At 45.4% G+C, this 20,810-nt stretch overlaps 1 protein-coding gene and 1 non-coding gene across 2 annotated transcripts in view; one reads left to right on the forward strand and one right to left on the reverse strand.

Moving 5' to 3' along the window:
* The window catches only part of LOC119464287 (neuroendocrine convertase 2), a 201,264-nt gene that overhangs the window by 142,424 nt on the left and 38,030 nt on the right, over nt 1-20,810 (reverse strand). The gene's annotated exons all lie outside the window — the stretch shown is intronic.
* Nucleotides 6,316-6,387, forward strand: Trnat-ugu (transfer RNA threonine (anticodon UGU)). Its single transcript has one exon. It is a non-coding gene; the product is annotated as a tRNA-Thr (tRNA).

Consider the following 20,810-nt stretch of genomic DNA (forward strand, 5'->3'; position numbering starts at 1 on the left):
AGTGCTGATCATTTGCTTGTATAAAAATATATTGTGATGCATTTCTCATAGCTCTACGTAATGAGACGGGTATAAGAAGGCTTTTCTTTACGGGTTATAAGTTGACATAAGCGCGGCACCATCTTATAACATGCCAGGATGACGATTATGATTATGCGGAACACTAATTCCTTGTAATGCTGTACTAAAGCACAGCGTCTTGTTCTAACAGTGAGCATCGTTAACAACGATAATGACTGCTACACAGACTAATGTAGTCTATCTTAGATAGAAATTAATCACGTTATTTGTTGAAAATAAGCAAAGAAAGTACGACCGCGATAGCAATCCGAACAAGTCGGAGTGACGATGCACGTTGGCGATTGGTCCAGCTTTTGGCTCCTGCGACAGCTAAGCGAATGTGGCGGCCAACAAAGTTCGGGGTTCGATGCGCGGTCGCAGGCGCCGCGTTTAGATATGGGTGCTAAACAAAGAAATAAAAAAAATAACGAAGCAGATAACGAAAGAACAAAGAAATAAAGTTTTTGAGGCTTCGCGTCCAGCAGTGCGTAATTATTTCGACTTCGTGGGTGTCTTTAACGTGCACCTAAATCTAAGCGCACGATTGTTTCTTGCCTTCCGCTACATTCGCAATGCGGCTGTTCAACACACGACCTCGCGCTGAGCAGCAGAATGCTGTAGCGACTGAGCCATAGCGGAGGGTCGAGAAATGCAAAAAGGAAATAAATAAAGAAAGAAGAAGACAAAATGATTATGTATTGCTATTTCGGCGCATCTGCAATGACACAGGACGTATTTGCAATTAGGAACATCTGCGCTCTCTATATGAAAAACTTCGAAACGAACGAGAGCCTACTTCAGGGTTTTTTTTTTTCATATTGTGTTCCGTCACTGCTGCCTTCTTTTTTCCATTTAATGACTCCCTCCCGCGTACTTGCTTTTCTAGCTTTAATGAATAATTCCGCGCGTCTGAGTTTGCTCTAGAGCAACGTTATTTGCCTCCGACTTGCCCCCCGGGTATATATGAGATATGAAGGCGTCTCGCCGCTGAATAGAAAAAGGTCAGAGGTTCAATCCTCGTCGTCGGCGAGACTGTGTTTGAGTTGGACACAATAACGCGAGAGCGCACCCGAGTAATGAGATTCCACTGGCTAGATGAAAGAAACAAAAGCGGTACAAAAAAAAAAACAGCTATCAATATTTATCGCGATATTAATCAGGAGCGTGAAAAGCAATGCAGCACCTCTTTTACGGCCACTGCGTCTTCCAAGATGAAACAGATTTCATACGTGCTCTGGTTCGCGCCGCTGCGTTTTCGCCATCATTATCAGTGTTTGCTTTTTTTAAAATCTTTTCTGAGCAGTCGACTGTCTTGGTGTGTCCTTGGTGAACTGCTTTCGGGCTAAATAATAATAAAGAAAATATGATTCCGCTAATGTAAACGAAGTTACGAAACTGCTGATGCTCGCACAATAATGTTTCATTACGACCGTAGCAGTGAACCCGTAAAAACGATGGTATCGTTTGCAATGAATGCACCTGCAATGTGCTCACTTGATGCTGGGATACTGCGTTCTTTCTTGCTTGGTTGTTTGAGCCAGCTTGCAGTACCCGCCGCGGTGGCTTAGCGGCTATGGTGTTGGGCTGCTGAGCACGAGGTCGCGGGATCGAATCCCGGCCACGGCGGCCGCATTTCGATAGGGGCGAAATGCGAAAACACCCGTGTACTTAGATTTAGGCGCACGTTAAAGAACCCCAGGTGGTACAAATTTCCGGAGTCCCCCACTACAACGTGCCTCATAATCAGAACTGGTTTGGCCCGTAAAACCCCATAATTCAATTCAAAGCCAGCTTACCTTTACTATTTACTCTTTATCTAAGCAAGAAGGAGTAGGCGGCATCACAAATAATGTCGACCTCTTTGACACACACTTTAATAATAAACCGATAACGGATAAAACATGTTGCAGAATGCAGTATTTGCGGAAAATGAGCTAAACGCCATGAAATTCTCCAAGAAAACACGCGAAGGTGTTTTCAATTTGCTTGAATTTGTTTTCTTATTCGTTGAGTTCCGTTGATTCACTATTGAGCTCTTTACCGAGAGTGAAGGATAGACAAACTAATAAATTAAAATCAGCAGCGCATCCTTATTTTTTTCCTGGACTGTCAAAAATTGTGAGGCCCCTGAATGTACATTTAAGTATGCCCATTTTACTTGCCAGAGATCTGTTGGATTTGGTTGCGAAGGAAGCAGGTAATCTGCCTAAAGGCGTACACACAGACATCGATAAGAATAAATTGGTTTATACTTATCAGAAATAATTGTTCAAAACTCGACTCTCATTTCATTTTTGGCAAAAAGAAAGTTGATTACCGCCTAGCGGAATAAATAAAAATAAAACTCCCCCTTTCTGTACAGTACAGCATCGGTACGTCATTGTGACGTCACGCACTTTATAAAGCTTTTTTTTGCACTTTGGCTTTTTTGGCGATAGGAAAGTTAATAAAACTTCCTATGTTGTGTGCCTTAGGCGGTGTAATCTTTTCTATTTTCTTTTTGCGCATGACCATTTAAGTACTCTTAGCAGGGAATTACCAAAATCGATGAAGTCACTATAGGAGGTGCTTCACGAACTTCAAGGCAGCGTTATCACCCGTATTTTCTCTTCGCACCTTTACCGACTAGCCGCGCCTTCGCGCTAATGGTAAAGGAAGGAAGGAAGCAAGAGAAAAGAAGAAGGTAGGGAGGTTAACCAGGATAACGTCCGGTTGGCTACCCTACACCGGGGGAATGGGAAAAGGGAACAGAAAGATGACAGGGAGAGATAGGAGGGAAGGAAAGACGGGAAATGAGCGGTTAGTTCGCTGACGCGTGTGTTAGTGCACTAATAGTCACAGGCGTTGACACAAGCCCGTCGTCCTCAAGAAGCACAAAAGTGCCTTCACCGCTTTATGGGCCGACGAGCGATGGGGGCGGTGTTCCAGCAGCACCTGCACGGAAAGCGTCCGATCGTCCAGTTTTTTTAGCGCGTTAGCAAGATCTTGTCTTTCTTGAGCATATCGTGGACAGTGGCACAGCAGGTGGTCAATAGTTTCGTCGGTGCCGCAGGCCTCGCATGCTGCACTGTCGGTCACTCCAATTAATGTAGAGTATGCCTTTGTGAAGGCAACTCCTAACCAAAGGCGACAGAGAAGCGAAGCTTCACGTCGAGGAAGTCCGAATGGAGGTCGGAGTTGCAGTGAGGGGTTTAATCGATGGAGTCGTGTAAGTCGTAAGTTTGGCGAGTTCCACTCGGTCAGTGAGAGACTGCGTGCCAGGTGTCGAAGCTGCCTTGCGGCGTCTGTCCTCGAAAGTGGAATTGGAACGCTGAGCTCTTCTTGGTGTGATGTGCGAGCAGCGTTGTCTGCGGAATCATTGCCACTGATTCCACAATGACCAGGTACCCATTGAAATACAACCTCGTGGCCTTTTTGTTGGACGTGATGGTGAAGTTTCACGGTTTCGTATGTCAACTGTTCATGACAGCCGCGTCGGAGAACTGACTGCATGCACTGTAAAGCCGGTTTTGAGTCTGAAAACACAGCCCATTTTGTAGGTCTTTCAGAATCAATGAATTCTAGTGCACGACGCAGAGCCGTTAGTTCTGCCACCGTTGAGGTCGTGACATGCGATGTCTTGAACCGCAGTGTTATTCCACGCGTTGGTATAACCACCGCACCACCAGAACTGGACGACGTAGTCGATCCATCGGTATAGATGTGCACGTGGTTGCTGTACTTTTCATGCAAGAGGAGTAAGCTCAGTTGTTTTAGAGCAGTAGCCGGTACATCTGATTTCTTCTGTAGTCCTGGAATCGTTATATGTACTTGTGGACGGCTCAAACACCACGGAGGAAGCACTGGCTTGGCCGCAGGTGCATACCCTGAAGTAAACAACTCACGATGTGCATTCACAGTAGCGCTAAATGTCGAGCAGGGCCTTTCAGCAGTGAGGCTCGCCAGGTGGTGGGAAGGGGTCCTAGCATAGTGTCTGAGATGCGTACGCATTGTCTCAACGGTAATGTGCGTCGTGATTGGGTAATCTTGGGCAATGGCAATGGTTTCAGCCGTTGACGCACTGCGTGGTAGGCCAAGACATATCTTAAGGGCTTGAGCTTGAATGCTTTGAATCGTACGGAGGTTAGTCTTGCAGGTGTTGGATATTGCAGGCAGGCTGTACCGCAGGAATCCAACGAACAACACCATGTACAGCTGTAACATACCGTGTATGGATACTCCCCAACTTTTTCCTGCAAGGAACCTGAACAGGTGACAGATAGCAGACAGCCGCTTTTTACGTAATTCACGTGCGGAGTCCAAGACAGGTCTCTGTCAATTACGATTCCCAGGAACTTGTGACTTCTGCTGTATGGTATAAGTTGTCTGTTAATTGATATTCCGTAAGCAGACATGGCTTCCTCGTGAATGCCACCATTGCGCACTTTCCACATGAAATTTCAAGTCCTTGTTGACGAAGGTAGCAAGATGTCATTGTGGCTGCCTTCTGAAGCCGAGCGCGAAGCTGAAGTCGTGTTACACCTGATGCCCAAATGCAGATGTCGTCCGCATAGATGGAAAGTCTAATAAAACTTCCTATGTTGTGTGCCTTAGGCGGTGTAATCTTTTCTATTTTCTTTTTGCGCATGACCATTTAAGTACTCTTAGCAGGGAATTACCAAAATCGATGAAGTCACTATAGGAGGTGCTTCACGAACTTCAAGGCAGCGTTATCACCCGTATTTTCTCTTCGCACCTTTACCGACTAGCCGCGCCTTCGCGCTAATGGTAAAAGTGACCTATTGGAGATTCCAGAAGTACAGTTTATAAACCGGCTTAACTCAATGTTCTTTTTAGGTGTCTCTAAAATAGTCGCGAAGGCGTGCAGCCTTTCCCCAGTGACAGTGACAAGAACTTTTATTGGTCCTGAGAAACTGGCCAGGGGGGAGCCGAAGGCTCCCTCAGGTCAAGTCGGTGGCTCCGCCCACGATGGCACCGGGAGGCGAAGTCCCGTTGTGATGTCGTGAGCCTCTGGACTGCCTGGAGTTGGATGTGGTGGTGGTAGCTTCTTGGGAACTCCTCCCACTGTTCCATTTGTGGCAAGTATAGAGTTTTCTATGGCTGGGCACAGCCAGAGCATGTGATCGAAAGAGCATGAGTTGGGTCCGCATTTGGGGCACGACTGCGGAAAGTGCGGGTCTATCCAGCTAAGGGACCGCGGAGTGGGGTACGTGCGGGTTTGTAATATTCTGAACGTGCTAGCTTGTGGTTTACTTAGTTTTGGGTGAGGAGGAGAGAAACCACCTCCTTTCCAAGCGGTAGTGTGAGACGACCTCGTGAAAGGTGCACAATGGGTCTTTCTGGATGCTAGCCTCGTTACGAGGAGGGCCGTTGACTGCTGCGCGGGTCGTGAAATCGCGCGCCAGCCGGTGAGCCCGTTCGTTGGGGTTGCAGCCGTGCGGTTGGATTGAGTTTCCCAGGTGGACCGGGAACCAGTGCCCCCCAAATCTCGTGGCTCTCGTCGGATGTCGTAGGCGCGAGCGCATTGTTAAGCCTGAATATTCGCGATAAATAGGCCGTAAAATTTGCTCCGCATCGACCGCTTCTTGCGCTAGTTTTAACGAGAAGCCGGTAGCAGGCGGAACCAAGAACAAAGAATAAGTTAAGCCTTGCGTCTGCCGCTTCGTTGGTTATGCGTGGAGCGCTGGCGCGTCACAAACGATTTACCTCAGGCTCCGGCGAATCAAGCGAAGAGCCACCGTTGTTCCGAAATGGGGTAATTTATTTTCTTTCTTTCCTCGCTTCTTTCCTTTATTTTATTCTTTGCCTGTTTCCTTGTTTCGATATGTTTATTTCCTTCTTTCTTCATTCCTTTCCATTTTTTATCCGATTCTTTATTCGCTTCCTTCTTTCCTTTCTTTTTCATTCTTTCTAACTTTGTTTCTTTCAAGGCACTGTCGGTAACGTATCTTGTGTTGGCAATATACGAATAGAATGTATTACCGTGGAATGGTGTATATATATATATATATATATATATATATATATATATATATATATATATATATGAACGAGAAGAAAGGGAACCGAGGGGCCCGATTTTTATTAATCATATCATAAGAAGTCAACATAAGATCACGTGCTCGTGACGCCTGCGGCAGAAAGGATGTTCCACATCCGCCCCTAGGTTTGTGAGTGGTGGCGCTGGCTAACACTCCCAGGATTAGTTCTAGTTGTAAAAACATAAATACCCCAGAAAGTGGATGGGAAAACGGCTCCGCGGTAGCTCAATGGTGAGAGCATCGCACGTGTAATGCGAAGACGTGGGTTCGTTCCCCACCTGCGGACAGTTGTTTTTTCATGCATTTTCATTTCCATTAATTTATCATTTCTTTATTTCAATTAGTAAGTACAAGTATTTTCCCCATTGTTGTCCTTGGCGTCACTGCTTGTTGGCTTCTTATGATATATATATATATATATATATATATATATATATATATATAGTCACACTAACAGATTCTTCCTCTTTCGAAAAAAGCATTGCTAACCCTTTTGGAATCCGTTAATGACATTGGGGATGACAAATCCTGAACCATTTGTTTTCGTTCTTGTGCAACTAATGTTTTTTTTTTTTGCCTGCTCAGTTTTGTTACGTAGATATCGCTTTCTCGCTAAATTAGCATTTTTCTTTCTTTCTTCATTGTATATTTATGTTTGTATAACTTGTGAACTGTACTATTATATGTATATTGCTTGACTACTTACTACTCATAACCTGATTGTCGTTTTCAGAAGGCTCTTATGATGACTTAAAAATGAATAGATAAAAATGAAACTGGCTGAGGCTTAACTCTTGTAAACCTAGTTACCACGAGCGAAAGGTCTGGCTTGGTTTTGCAAAGACTATGCACAGTGTTTCATTATTGCAGCTTCCACGCTTGGTAAGCTTTTCTATAAAGTGCTAATCTGGCCTCTCTTTGCTCCGGTGTTTCAGCAGCCAACTTTGCCTTTGCTTGAGATTTCTCCACCTGCCGTCTAGCTATATCTACTGGATGCTTGGACGCAGCCTGTCGCTTTCGCTGAAGCGCACGCACAGACGGCCCAGCCGGCGCACCATCCAAGGCGAGACTGAGCGACCAAGCACCGCGCACCGGTGAGACTCCGAGCTAGCGCAGCTGCGACGCCTCTCCGCAGCGGATCACGTGTCGTGACGTCACACTGCAACACTTGCGCTCCGGCGGCTCAAGGTCATTGCGACTCGATGAACGACCTTGCGAGACATGGCTTAGTAGAGCTTTCGCTCTAATAAATAAATAAATAAATAAATAAATAAATAAATAAATAAATAAATAAATAAATAAATAAATAAATAAATAAATAAATAAATAAATAAATAAATAAATAAATAAATAAATAAATAAATAAATACAAAACTTACCTCCCGTGCTTCGTCTCGTTTGGAAAAAGTGTGCAGTAGGGACAAGGCTACAGTTTAAATGAGCCTGTCAACTCTAGAAAAGTACAATTGCATGCTATGTTCTTCAGCAGCAGATAAGAATAGCCGTGACGTCTATCGGTAAGAAGCCTTCGATAGGATTTACGGGCGAGTATTGCCTACAGGCAACACACACACACGCATACACGCACTTTTTGTCTTTCTGAGTATAATTTCTGGCTAAATGTCATCGGGCAACTCTTAATGACCGGCAGCAAGGGTCATTTGCTGGATTAGATAGAGAAACAAACAGAGGACAAGAAAAACAAGTTTGCCGCATGACCCACTTTCTTTTGAACGCACGATCATAAGAGAAAGACCGACGCAAGATCCCCAGCAGCAGGGGTCATCGCTTGTTCTATAACCTTCTGAGAACATCAACCCTGATGTTCTTCGTTGTCGCGATTCAAGCAAAATTCAGCAGATAATGCAAAGCAAATGCAATGTGCACATCTGACGAGAACTGCCCGTGCAAGTTCTAAATGAAGCCATATTCGTCTTGGAGGTGAAGTTCGCTTTTAGTGCTCTGGCTGGTGTCGAGCACCTGTTGGTGCGAATATTTATTTTCGTTGACCACTCTTATTATAGGTTTATTTTGTAGATTTGCATGAAACAAACATTTCCTTCGCGTATTCTTATGTTCCATGCATAAAGGAATAATAGTAGGCAGTATGACGTTGCACACTTCTACGCAGTGAGCTGACGATTCCTTATCGCAGGCGGGGTTTCGTTTTGCATCGTGCGCTGCGGGGAAGCCCGCCCGCAGCGACCCTCGACCTTTTATTTTTCGAGCTACTGGTAGAGGGAGATGTAGCACGCGATGGAGGCATAAATAAAGTATACGTTGGAGGAACATAAAAAAAAAAAGGCGGAAGAGGAATCTGCAGCGGAAGTGCACGCGAGTGGCGTCACTTCCGGATGACGTCGGTGCCTCAGCTGGAAAAGCGAGCAAATTGAATCAGTCTCACTACGACCATGGTAGACTATATAGATTTCCGTTTGGTTGGCATAAACATATAAACGGGCAGTTCTGTTTTTTTTTGTTGGCTATCTTCTGATATAGAAGAACGGCGAAAAATAACAATGTGTACCCCGCGATAATTTCAGCCTGTACTTTGTTCTTTCTTGGGTAAAAACCTTCATCATCCTAATTTATATTCCCTTAAAGGGACAGAAAACCGCTCAGAACATGAATCGCGATAAAGCCGCTGATGGAAAGATTGCCTATCGTACTCATTAAACGTGAACTAATATTTTTAATCCCGCTTATACAGGCGTTTGCAGAGAGTTCGAAAAAAGCGGAATTCTTCTTTCCACTTATTAAGCACAGGACTTTTGGATTTACGATGCGCGCGATATTTATATTTTAGGGCAGTGTTTAGATTAGTACCAGTGGGGATATTTAGAGTGTTTAGGACTATACTGAGGAATGTATTTGCGCATACTACTCAAAACAAGCCTTGTTTGTAAACTGATCTATTTGGTCATCGACATTGGTTTTATCTGTGACTACTGACCAATCGGTGGCGGACAAGAAATCGTACAAGCCAACATAATCACCCCGCTTGAAAGCAAACCCAGAAGATTCATTAATGCCAGTGGAGGAGCTCTGCCTCAAGGCTGACACAGCGCACCAGCGGCCTGCTGTTACAGCGGCCTGGTGCAGTGCTTCCTGCTGGGCACCGGGGCGCCTGAGCTACCTGTCTGCCGGCCGAGCCCGACGTTCTAGCGGCCGAGGCGTTACAGGCCAGGCGTTACTGGCCGGCTACAGCTGTGGCCTGGTGTTCTGCCGGCCTGCTGTTTCCCCTGCTTCCACATCGCGACAAGGTGCGACGTGGACCTGGCCGTCGCAACACCGCACCAGCTGAGCTGGTGCCAGATATACGCAGCGACGCAGCCACAACGACCACCGTCACGGGCACCGCAACGACAACGCACACCGGCGAGTGGTGCTGCATGAGTGCTAGGCACATCGCTATAGACGGACATACGTCTTCAGAACTCGTATCATATTCCGCGTACATGTAAAACGTTCTGTGTAAACCACTTGTAAAGGACTTGTAAACGACTTGTAAACGACTTATAAACGACTTGTAAACGACTTGTAAACGACTTGTAAACGACTTGTAAAACGTTCTGTGCCGTGTTAACGTGTCTGTATAAAGTCTGCGTTGCATGTAAAAAGCTCCCGTCTGCCATGTCATTATTAAAATGATCCCGGGCGCAAAGGAAACAGCATGTCGCTTCCATCACATTCAGTTGATAGTGTGGTTAACTATAAAAACGCTTCAACAATAATTTTCGGAACGTTGAAAGGTTATGTTCCCTTATGCTATTGACTTAACCACTGTATTCCACTCCATAATGGCAACTGGAAGAAATGCTTGCTTAAAAGCGTTAGCCAAACCATGTAATTGTTGTAGGGCTAAATAAATAAATAGACGACGTGACGCCCGGTGTGGTGAAAGAAGTGCTGTTTCGTGTAGGCCCGGAAAATTGCTGAACAGCTTAAGGCACAGTCGTAAAGGCATGAGGCTCCAGAGCCGTCTTTCTCTTTCACGTTTTCCCTACGTCACAATATGGCGGTAATTCGTTGCTCAGTGCCACATCGGTAATATGCAGAGCTTCTGTAGGGAATTTCTTAATTTTGTGTGAAATTTGAACATTTACACACACTGTATCGACTCACATATCTCGACAGACATGCTATACAGGTGAGTGTTTTCAGTCAGGCTCCGCAGTTTGCTTTCAGGGCGCCGATTTTACTTCCCTGACAATCACTCAAACGTGCGCCGTGGTCTTTCCGTTACACTGAATTTGAATCTTTTTATTTTTTTTTTCAAGTTCGCCGCCACGTTTAATCACGCAAAATTTGCACTTATCGTTTCACACCGCCTTACGTAGTGTCAATTATACGAGAGCAGCCGAATATTGCTGCAAAAGATTTTAGGCACGTTGGCGCACCGACGACCTTCTCGATGCGAATAAGCTCGAGATACGTGCCCCGTCTGTTCGTTCCTGTGTCTGCAACGCCCACAAGACCGCCGCACCGCTCTGGCTAAAGGCGAGTAAATATGTCGGGCCTCTGGTGCCAGTAGTCGAGAACGTCAACACGCGACGTGCTTAACGCGAACGTGGGTGGTGGGGCTCGCGTTTAAGGCAAGCCGTGGCGATTGCGTAATTGCAATGCCTGCGCCGAGGAGCAGACGCGGCCGGCAGTCCCCATCTTCGTCGCGTTCGCTCGGATGTTGACAGCGACGCACGCCAAAACTGTGTTTGCGCGTAGACGGCGAAAGTCTTCGAGTCAGGTAAGTAGCTGGTTCCGAAGAGCACGTTAATGCGGACGAAGTGCGCGAGGCAGCGGGAAAACGCGTTGTCGCCGTCATGCCGGCAGGTCCAAAGTTATTTTCATTCGTTATGCAGGAGACAGTCTGCTAAGACGGATTACTGCTGAGAAGCGACTCCCGGGCGGCATCCATTTGGCACCTGGCAGCGAGTCCCGTATCTGTTTATGTGTTCGCAGCTATGATAACTTCGTTATCATCTTCTGGGAAGTGCACACGGCACATCGCTGTTTTTCTTGTCTGTAGGCAGGGTGCCGAGACCTCGGGAGTCGGAATGCTGCCTTGCGTGTGACGGTGGCTCAACGGCGACATCGTTAAGGCAACATTAACGAGATATACTCAGAAATTAGCACACACTTGCAATGCGTACTTCCTAAACTTTATTTCTTATTCGTTTGCGAGAAAGAAAAGTTAATTACAACTCGAGAGTGTGAAGTTTAAAACTTTGGCTTTGCGAGTTTCGCGTCAAAGCTTCACAGTTGGTATAGGACAGTGTAACGTCATGGATTTTAAAATAGTCGCGGTATTTAGTGCGTCTTGGCGCTCGAATTTTTGTCTAAAAAAACTCAGTGGCTCCTCTTGTTTCTTGAGGATTCAGTGCAGTCCTTTGCCTATTAAGGACTAACTAGACCAGAGTAGCTGCTGCCCAAATCCATCCCATCGCGGAGACGTGGCGCCAGAACTTCACGGTGGGGGCACTACCTGTCTTTGGTTTTGGCACCGTCTCTGGTTTAACGAGCATATTCTCACGGGAGTGGTACGTGGCCGCTATTCTATTGCAGAAGAATAATTTTATAATCCAGCTGAAACTTCAAATTTCTCATTAGCGTAGTTCGAAGCAGGGTAGGTAAACTGGTGGTTTATTTCAATGGCCATGCAAAGCAAGAAAAAAAAATACCATTTTTATAATATTCTATTTCATACTCAAAGCTTCTGGCAGACGCAAGCATAAATTGACGCAAACATCAATATTTTCCGCCCTGTGAAACTGACAATAATAATAAAAAAATCCTAGCAGCCTTTTCTTTTTTTCTTTCTTTCGTTTTTTTTTTTTCCTTTTTGTGGACATTATTGTGGACTCGCCAGGGGCTTAATGGGGACACTGTCGGAGACTGTTGAGAAGCAGCAGCAACAAAAACTATCACTTCTATTTCGACGTATTCTTTCGAGACGAGATTCGTTCGGGCTATTCAGGAGAATAATCGCTTAGTTTGTAAAAATGTATTCGAACCATTATGAATACTACTTTTATTTTTTGCACATTATGGGTTCATGCTGAGTCTGCGCGTGTGTGTATTCTGCATATTTTTCCAAATCACGAAGGATGTTTATTATTCAGATTACTACTTGTATCCCCTGTTCTTACCCAAATAAAACAAACTCTTCAAGTGCCGACGTACCAGCGGTGAGGATTCCGTACCCAAAGAAAGAAAATAAAATAAGAACATTTAGCTTTTATGTGCTTCAATAATCATTCCCTTCAGTTTATGTGTGTACGATTGGGCCCGTCGAGATAGCACACCAAAGCAAGAGCATTGACGAAAATAACGACATTTAAAGCTTTTGTCGTATAAATATTGAAATACTCTCACTGCACCTATGCTGCAAGCTTGAACAATATCGTATGTAAAGCCTTCTAATAAAAATGTCGGAAGGTAGATAGCTTAGTGATTACTCTTGGTGTAAACATGTAATCATGTAGCGGGTACACTTCCTTCAATATTTATCCCACTGTTCTGCATCAGAGATATTTTTCAACTGGCTGGATAGTTTCTTTCCATATCTATGGTAGACATGAAATATAATTGATATTTTCACATCTGGACGTTCCCGTAGAAAGCTCTCGTATTGGAGTCTACATTCTGCAGATGTGACAAAACGCCTTCTATATCCCGAAGATGCAAGAAACGTGGCGAAGCTAAATTTTCAGTGGACAGAATAATTTAGCAATTGAAGGGCTTATCAGCCGTTTCTCCATCAAATGAATTAAACTATAGATATTTTGAAAGAACGCTCTACGAGTCTAGGCTGATGAGTTCGTCTTCAGCGTTCTTTTTTTTTTTTTTTTTTAAGTGCTGCCGTTTCTTGGCCAGTCAAAGGGCAGTGCAAGCTTATCAAAAACTCACAACATCGCGAAGTGTTTCTCGCGCTGGCAATGCGATCTCTTTTCGTCTTTTTTTTTTCTTTTTTCACTTAGACGAGAGCGTTATCAATATCGCGGCTTGCCAAATATTTGCGATCTACCGATACATACGAGAAAGCATCCATTGTTAAACAGTGTCCTTCTTGCGGTGACTGCTCACTCTCTCCTGTCACGTGACAATACCGGAAGTAGGGCTGCATTGAGCAGATTTTTTTTTTTTATTTGCCCTGCATCCTGTCTCCCTATCTTCGTTCAAATGTCAAATGTCAGCGTTGCCTACGGCACCCACCCCTACCAACTCTTTCATATTAGCTCGGCTCTGTCTGATCCTCGGTATATGGTACATTTCCATGCGCGGTGCACGACAGCGCCACTGTATTTCGGCGTCAAGGCCGCGAGTGCTTCGTTAGGCCCCCTGCGGGTTCTTCGCTGCTGCAGCCACTCGCACAAAGCGACGTAGAGCACAATACCCGCGGGGCCCTACGCCCGATCAATGCGGTCCCTGCGTCATTAACAGAGCCCGCGACGTAGCAGTTGCTGCGGACGGCGCGAACTAAGTTAACTAATTCGGGGCTCCGAGTACTCGCGCGACGTCGCCTACGGGCGATAAAAAAAAATGATGTAAATGCGTCATGAATTAATCCCTCCACCTGCGCACTGTATTCGATGGTGAGGGTAACTGCTTTTAACTTTCGTTTAATATGCAAAACGGGGGATGCTGGGTATTGTGACGACTTAGGCGCGTGGGTGGTAATGTCAGCGCATAAATGCGCGCATCTGTAAATGTCTTATGTGTGCGTTGGCTTTTCGGGTTACCCAGGGCTGTCTCTGTTCTTTTTCTACATTCATTTTTTTATTTGATCATAGCGCTATACGTGTATGCATATTCATTCGGTTGCACGTTCATCTGAAGTGAGTTATTGTTTCTTCTTGTTTGTGGTAAGCGGGCCTTAGTCGAGTGTTCATTCAGATCTTAGCGCATGAACTACCCTCATTTGTGATGTACCGGGAAGAAAAATTTAGAAAGAAAGAAAGAAAGAAAGAAGAAGAAAGAAAGAAAGAAAGAAAGAAAGAAAGAAAGAAAGAAAGAAAGAAAGAAAGAAAGAAAGAAAGAAAGAAAGAAAGAAAGAAAGAAAGAAAGAAAGAAAGAAAGAAAAGCACCGTCACCCAATAATGACACAGCGCAGTTTTGTGCGCAATGTCGCTTTAACGAAAATGTAAAGTTGACCGGTTTTTTGCTGGCTGTTATTTTGCTGGCTTGTCAGTGAATCGATGCTTCACGAACTAAACTTTTCAGATGAGATGACGGGGGATATTCGTTCTCGAGAACAAAAGCCTGACCGTCCAGACGGCGTACAGAAATGTTATTCCTTTTACGTTAAAATCAATCAATCAATCAATCAATCAATCAATCAATCAATCAATCAATCAATCAATCAATCAATTAATCAATCAATCAATCAATCATACAAAATACATGCTCCATTTTGCAGTTCCGTGAATGCCATATAAGAAGCTAGAACAAAAAAAAAAAAGGCTTCTTCATTAACACAACTTTCCAGTTGGTCCTACAAGCCACTATTGCAGACATGCTGGAGATTTGTTTATGTGCACCATGGCAACGGTTAAGGATTTAGGTTTGTTCAAAGCACGCAAGGTCTCAATCTGATATCGACATTAATATTTTCTGGTCTTTCGTTTATTTATTTCATTCAAACGAAGGGAAAAACTATAAGTTAGGTCAATCAATTTGTTGAATTCATTGATTGATATCTCTGGCTGAAGGTAGAAGTGCGGTCAACTGTTACACCGGCGTTTTTTTTACAAGTTATATATGGTTGAGTAAAAAATAAATGGCAACCAGAGTTGGAATGAACACGGTACAAGCTTCTTTTCAAATAAATTAAATTAGGTTCCGGGTTCTTACATGCCCGAACCACGATGTGATTACGAGGCATGGCCTAGTGAGAGACTCCGGATTAATTTTGATCACCTGGGGTTCTTAACGTGCACATAATGCACGATACACGGGGCGTTTTTTGCATTCCGCCCCCATCGAAATTGGGCCGCCACGCCTTGGAATCGAACTGTCGACCTCCTGCTTAGCAGCTCGACGCCACAGCCGCTAAGCCACCGCCGCGGGTAGTAAGCCTCTGTTGCATCCCTGTGTAAACGGTGGGGCCGTTAGAAGGTTTACAGTAATGACTACATTAAACAGGGTGTTCATTTTGAAGTTTTACCGAATTTTTCAGAAATCGCCTGTGGCAGGCCCTTCCACGAAAAGAGGAACCTACAATGACACGTCAACCGGCTAACACACGGCGCGGCCTCACGTTCCTCCACCGACTATCAGTAGCGCATTATCTCTCTTTTCAATTCTACCCTCTCGCCACTAACACACTCTCGCTCGTTACCTCACCCACCCGCCTTACCTTCTCTCCCCTTCAGAAGAACCCTACTTGTATATACTGTGCCGAGGAGAGCATATGTTGCCTTGAAGAAGACAAGTCCACTTGTCGAAACGTTGGCTCCTGCTCTCTCATCTTGTTCTCGTTTGGATCATCGTCTGGAACGCCCATGTATTTCGTCGCCCACTATGGGAAGTAATACCTCGAAACTGTTGTCACCCTGGAAATTCATTTCAAGTGGATGTGTCTTGCAAGCTCACCGGCTACAATTCGTAAATTGCAATACGTGTCGTAAAGTAATTAACTAAGAAGTTCATTAGACATTTTTGTTAATTAGTTGAATATGTGTTTCGATTTCTCGTGCTGCTAATGCCCGCCTCTTCGAATAACCCAGCTCAATGATAAGAATTTTGCTACCTGCTACAGGGGATTTTTAAAAATTCCGTAAAACTTAAAAATGAACATCCCTGTATAAGTTTGTATGACTTGCAGACTACTTGGATTATTTTCTGGCATATTCAATCACGAGCGAACATGGACTTCTCGGACCTCAATGCCAAACTATACTTACTGTCCATGCTATGACTTGTATAATTTATGTACATTTGAATAAACACTGATGAGATCAGCATGACTTGGGTTTATGCAGTCTTCTGAAATCTCTTTCCTCGAAAAAAAAAAAAAAAAACGCACCTGCTTTTGCGTCTTTGTATGCAACGAATCATATACGAAAAAAAAGAAAAAGAAATAATTGACTCAGAGTAGAGGCAAACTCTACCTCCTGTTCTCATACAGCCTGCATACTTTGAAAGAGCTGTTTTAAATTTTCACGCTTCAGAAAGTCTAGAGAAGATAAAAAATGCCTACCGAGTCAGAACTCGGGCAGCCTGTAACAGGATTAAGCCAACCGCATATATTACAAGGCCTAGCGAGTAATATTATGCCGCAGAATGTGATTTGCAGGAAAAGTCAATTACTGCGCCTATATATCGGCCAAAAATAATAATAAAGCAAGAATAACTCGTGTGACCAAGACAAAGAAAAGTAACACGCTCTGTCGGGACAAAAGTAGCGGACGTCGTGCTTTCGCAGGCTTAAGCCTGTCCCAAGAAGCTTCGAAGTCCTTGCCCTCAAAGAAATAGATAGCATAAACCGAAACGCTAGAAACTGGGAGAAAAAAAAAACATGAAACGATGCTTGGCGAAAAGCCGAGTTCCATGTTATTCTCCTCAGCGTGTTCCTGTTTTCTTTTAATCTCGAAGGCGGCGGCGGTCGAACGTCCTCGGCTAAAATAATTCCCCGTCTTTGGCTCAGTGACGCTGTGCGACAGTGTCCTCTTCTATGATCGAATATTGGCACGAAGGTGTTGACACGTATAGAGTGCCATCATCTATTACGCGGTTATCATGGGCTGCGTCATGAGTCGGGAAAACTTAAACAGAAGAACAAACAGAGCAGCTATAGAAGAAATGGGCGCTCGGACCTGTGACGTACTTCAGCTCTCGCGCTTTCAGAGCGTCACATCTTTCTTTTCGATGGCGGCTGCTAGACCAAGCATGAGTAGCGTCATCAGAGAGAGAGAGAGAGAGAGAGAGAGAGAGGAAAGGCAGGGAGGTTAACCAGAAGCGAGTTTCCGGTTTGCTACCCTACACTGGGGTGGGGGGATATAGGGGTTGGCAAGAGTGCAAAAAAACCTAAAGAGGTTACGAGTGTGGTATATGAGGCTTATGTACATACACGTAAGACACAGGACTGATTGATGCATGCCCCACGAGGTTTAATCAGGCTTCATGACTCAATAAAACTTGGTGCTGGACTGGTTGGTTCATAATGCTTAGGTTTAATGCTTCGTCTATATGCTACGCAATGTAGATGGAGACTAAGAGGGAACGGCTTGGACTAGGAAACTTTCAACTAGCTTTAGCTCATTCAGAGATCGTCAATTTAAGCCTGTTACTACACGTGAGTCAGAGGCAGCACCCCATTCACTATGAAAAAGAAAAATACTGACCAAGTCGGCTTGGGTTTAGATTAGCCTTTCATGCTCACCTAAATGCTAGGTCGAGTTGGCGATAGTCGATTCGGGCTGATCTGCAGCCCGACTGCACAGGGTATGTCTACTCAGCCTGATGCAGTTGGAACGGACTTGTAAACGCCGTCGGCGGTTGTTAACTAACGTTCGCGAACGAGCTCGTTAGTGTTGCCGGCGGTAGGCAACCAGCGAGCGGATGCGTTGTTCGCGCAGGTCACCTCGCCTCGACGCAGGCTGCAGCAACTAAACTCGACACTCCTGGTAACAATTCGTGTGAGCAATGGCGGGTCAGATCTGTCTGAACCCGGCTTCTAACGAGGCCCGCTCTTGTTCGGTTTCCTTAAGAAAGCAGCCCAACGGACGCCTAATCTGGTTAACCTCTCCGCCTTTCACCTCTTGTTTTCTCTCTCTCTTCTTCGGTATCACAGTTGGCATTGCCTAAAATGGTTTCACGTTTAAATATTGTCTATATTCTCTTTTAAACCTTTTGTACCAAGTGGCTTTGTTTTTAGAAAGCCAGGCGGCGAGTTTGACGGCAAGCGTACATCTCATCAGTGTGAGGTCGTGGTATAGTTTTGGTACGAGTAACTTACGTGGTCATGAGCTGCAAAAGTAAGGAAGCCATACTGCTCATTTTCGATTTGCCTTGCCAGTCTTGTCCAGTGCTTAGCGCCTCCTAAGCACGTTTTTCTCACGTCACTTCTAGTCTTGCTTCTGCATTTTGTACTACTTTCTTGGCGCTAACTCAAAGAAAAAAAAACTACACACACAAAAACAACACTTTATCGCAGTACGCGTACTTTAAACAAGGCTCACCGGCCGAAAACCGCATCGCCGCCCCACTCCTGGGAGTGAAATGGATCGTCCCATTTACCGCCCCTTATCGCCTCTCGTTCACACTCTGTAGGATGGGTGGTAGCCAAAGACACTTCGCCATATCTCGCACTCTCGCGTCATAAACTTAGAAAGCGAGAGCCAACATCAAGAACCACGGGACGATAGGCTTCTCTTTGTTGTTTTGATACACCAAAAAAATGAGCCAGAACTCGCCGCTGAAGTGTCTCGTTTTACCGAGTGCTCGGTAGGAGGAGGAACGTGGGCATGCGGTCCACTCGGGAAAAGCACCATGGCAACACGTCTTTTATGTTTTGTTTGCTTTCTCGAGCTCTTTTTCTTTCTCCCCGCGCACTCATAAGTCCACGACTTTGCTCACGGCGTTATACGAGCATGACGTGCACGGACCCGACGCCCCTGTTCTCGCATTGCGTGCTGAGCGCTGCATTAAGCTGACACGGAGACCCGCGTCGATGGGCGTCCCAGAAGCGGCGCTTCCGGTCGTTTTCGCGTCGTTAACGCGAAGCGTTTATTGCGCGCGACGCCCGATGGAGTTGGCACAGGCGACCATCAGCGCGACGTTCGCGTCGTTGGTGCGACCAGCTGCTACCGCTGCTGCTGCGTCATGCTGCTGCTGCGTCATGCTGCTGCTGATTCATGCTGATAATGCTTCATGCTGCTGCCGCTTCATGCTGCTGCCCTACTGCTCTTGTTGTTGTTGGAAATGCTTATTTATCAAAATAAGCTAGTAACCGCTAATGTTAATTTTGTGAGCAGTAGTTAATACGACGTCGGTTGAGGCAGCCTGTTAGTTAGGAGGGCATTCACGAGGATGTCCCTGCCGCGTTGAAATACAGGACAGATCCTAATACTGCTCTTCGTTGTACCGAGTGTTTGTACCGGACCCAGATTACAGCCTAGGGTAAACAACCTTACGGTATGCAGTCAGAATTATTCCAGAAGTCGGCATAATTTACCTGCTTCTTAATGCAGCAAATATCATTTAGCCGCCTTGACTGCTAGGGGCGCTGGCTGCGACCAGACGACAGCACTTCAGGTATACCAATCATCTGTTCTCTCTGGCGTGATGTATGCCTTGCCAGTCTTGAACGTGCCGCCAAATGTGATGTCTGAGTTGGAACGGGACCATCGTGTTGCCCTCCGAGTCATGCTTGACTTACCTCGTGAGGCGCAATCTGTTCCACTACTCACGGAAGCGCACCAGTTGCCCCTGAGCCTGCAAGCAGACCTGAGAGCGCTATACCATATCGAGCGTTTGCACCGAGCATCAGACGGCCAAGCACTGATTAATCGGCCGCTTCAGCGCCCATTCTCTCGGATGGGGAAAATGGCGGCATTGTTTGTGGACATTACTCACAGTTCACGAGACACTACTTCTTTCACAACTCCGAAGAAGCGCAACAAATGCTCCTTCCCCATTTATCTGACAATTCCTGAAATACACAAAAATCTAGTCAGCCTGTTCCGGCACTATTTCAATTGGTCCAGTCCCACCTATTTGAAAAATTTGAAGGTTGTATTGAAGTATTCACGGACGCATCTGTACACAGCGACGCGCAAGGAGCTTCTGCAGCTTTCTTCTGCCCTTCGACTGGCATCAGACGGGTATTTAGAATGCTACATCCAACCTCATCAACAACTGCAGAACTAGCAGCGATTGATGCTGCTCTGAAATACGTACACGAAGAATTAAACGCCTTGAAGGTCGTCATTCTTACAGACTCCCGTGCTGCCCTCAGCAGACTTAGACAAGATGCCGATTGCCTTTTTCCAAGGGGGAGCGCTGCAAGAGCGCCCATCGAGCGCTGCTAAATTTTCTGAAGGACACTGACTTGGCCTCCCGTTTATAGACATTATTTGTATTTTTGTTTTGTTTTGTTCTGTCTGTGTCTCCCTCATTTCTTTATTTCCTCTTTTCTTTTCTCATATTTTCATTTCCTCTATTCCCTCCTCCTATAGGAGTAGGCAGGCGTTGTGCCCCTCTCGGTGGCAGTTGTCAGCTTGCTCCCTCCTTAATCCCTTTGTGTCCTTGTGTGTATATGTGTACAAATCAAATAATAATAATAATAATAATAATTTAGCCTGGTCCCACGGTTGTCAATTGAGAGCATTTCGGCGCTTCGCATGTATGTTTTCTTATTGCGACGCAGACTTGCCCTTATATAAGTCATGGTATTTCGTGCGCATTATATGTGTGCTGTAAGTCCTGTGTTGTTTATGAGTTGAAGCAGTGTTTGGTGATATTTGCTGTCATGCACCCAGAGATCGTAGCTAGTCGCGGCTCTGTTGCGGAGAAGACCCGCTTTGTAAACGGGAGCATTCGGCTTGCGAGCCTGAACGTTTCCATAGTGAGTGGTAGGTATCTGTTTCCATCACTGGAAGTGGACGGTATGGACACGTGGCGCCCAGTGGCAAGTGAGGCCAGTGCCACGTGGAGGTGACAGACGACGTGAAGGCCATTCCGGCCCGAATACTCCTAAGCACAACTTTC

This window comes from Dermacentor silvarum, chromosome 9, assembly GCF_013339745.2.
Source record: "Dermacentor silvarum isolate Dsil-2018 chromosome 9, BIME_Dsil_1.4, whole genome shotgun sequence".
Taxonomy (NCBI): Eukaryota; Metazoa; Arthropoda; class Arachnida; order Ixodida; family Ixodidae; genus Dermacentor; species Dermacentor silvarum.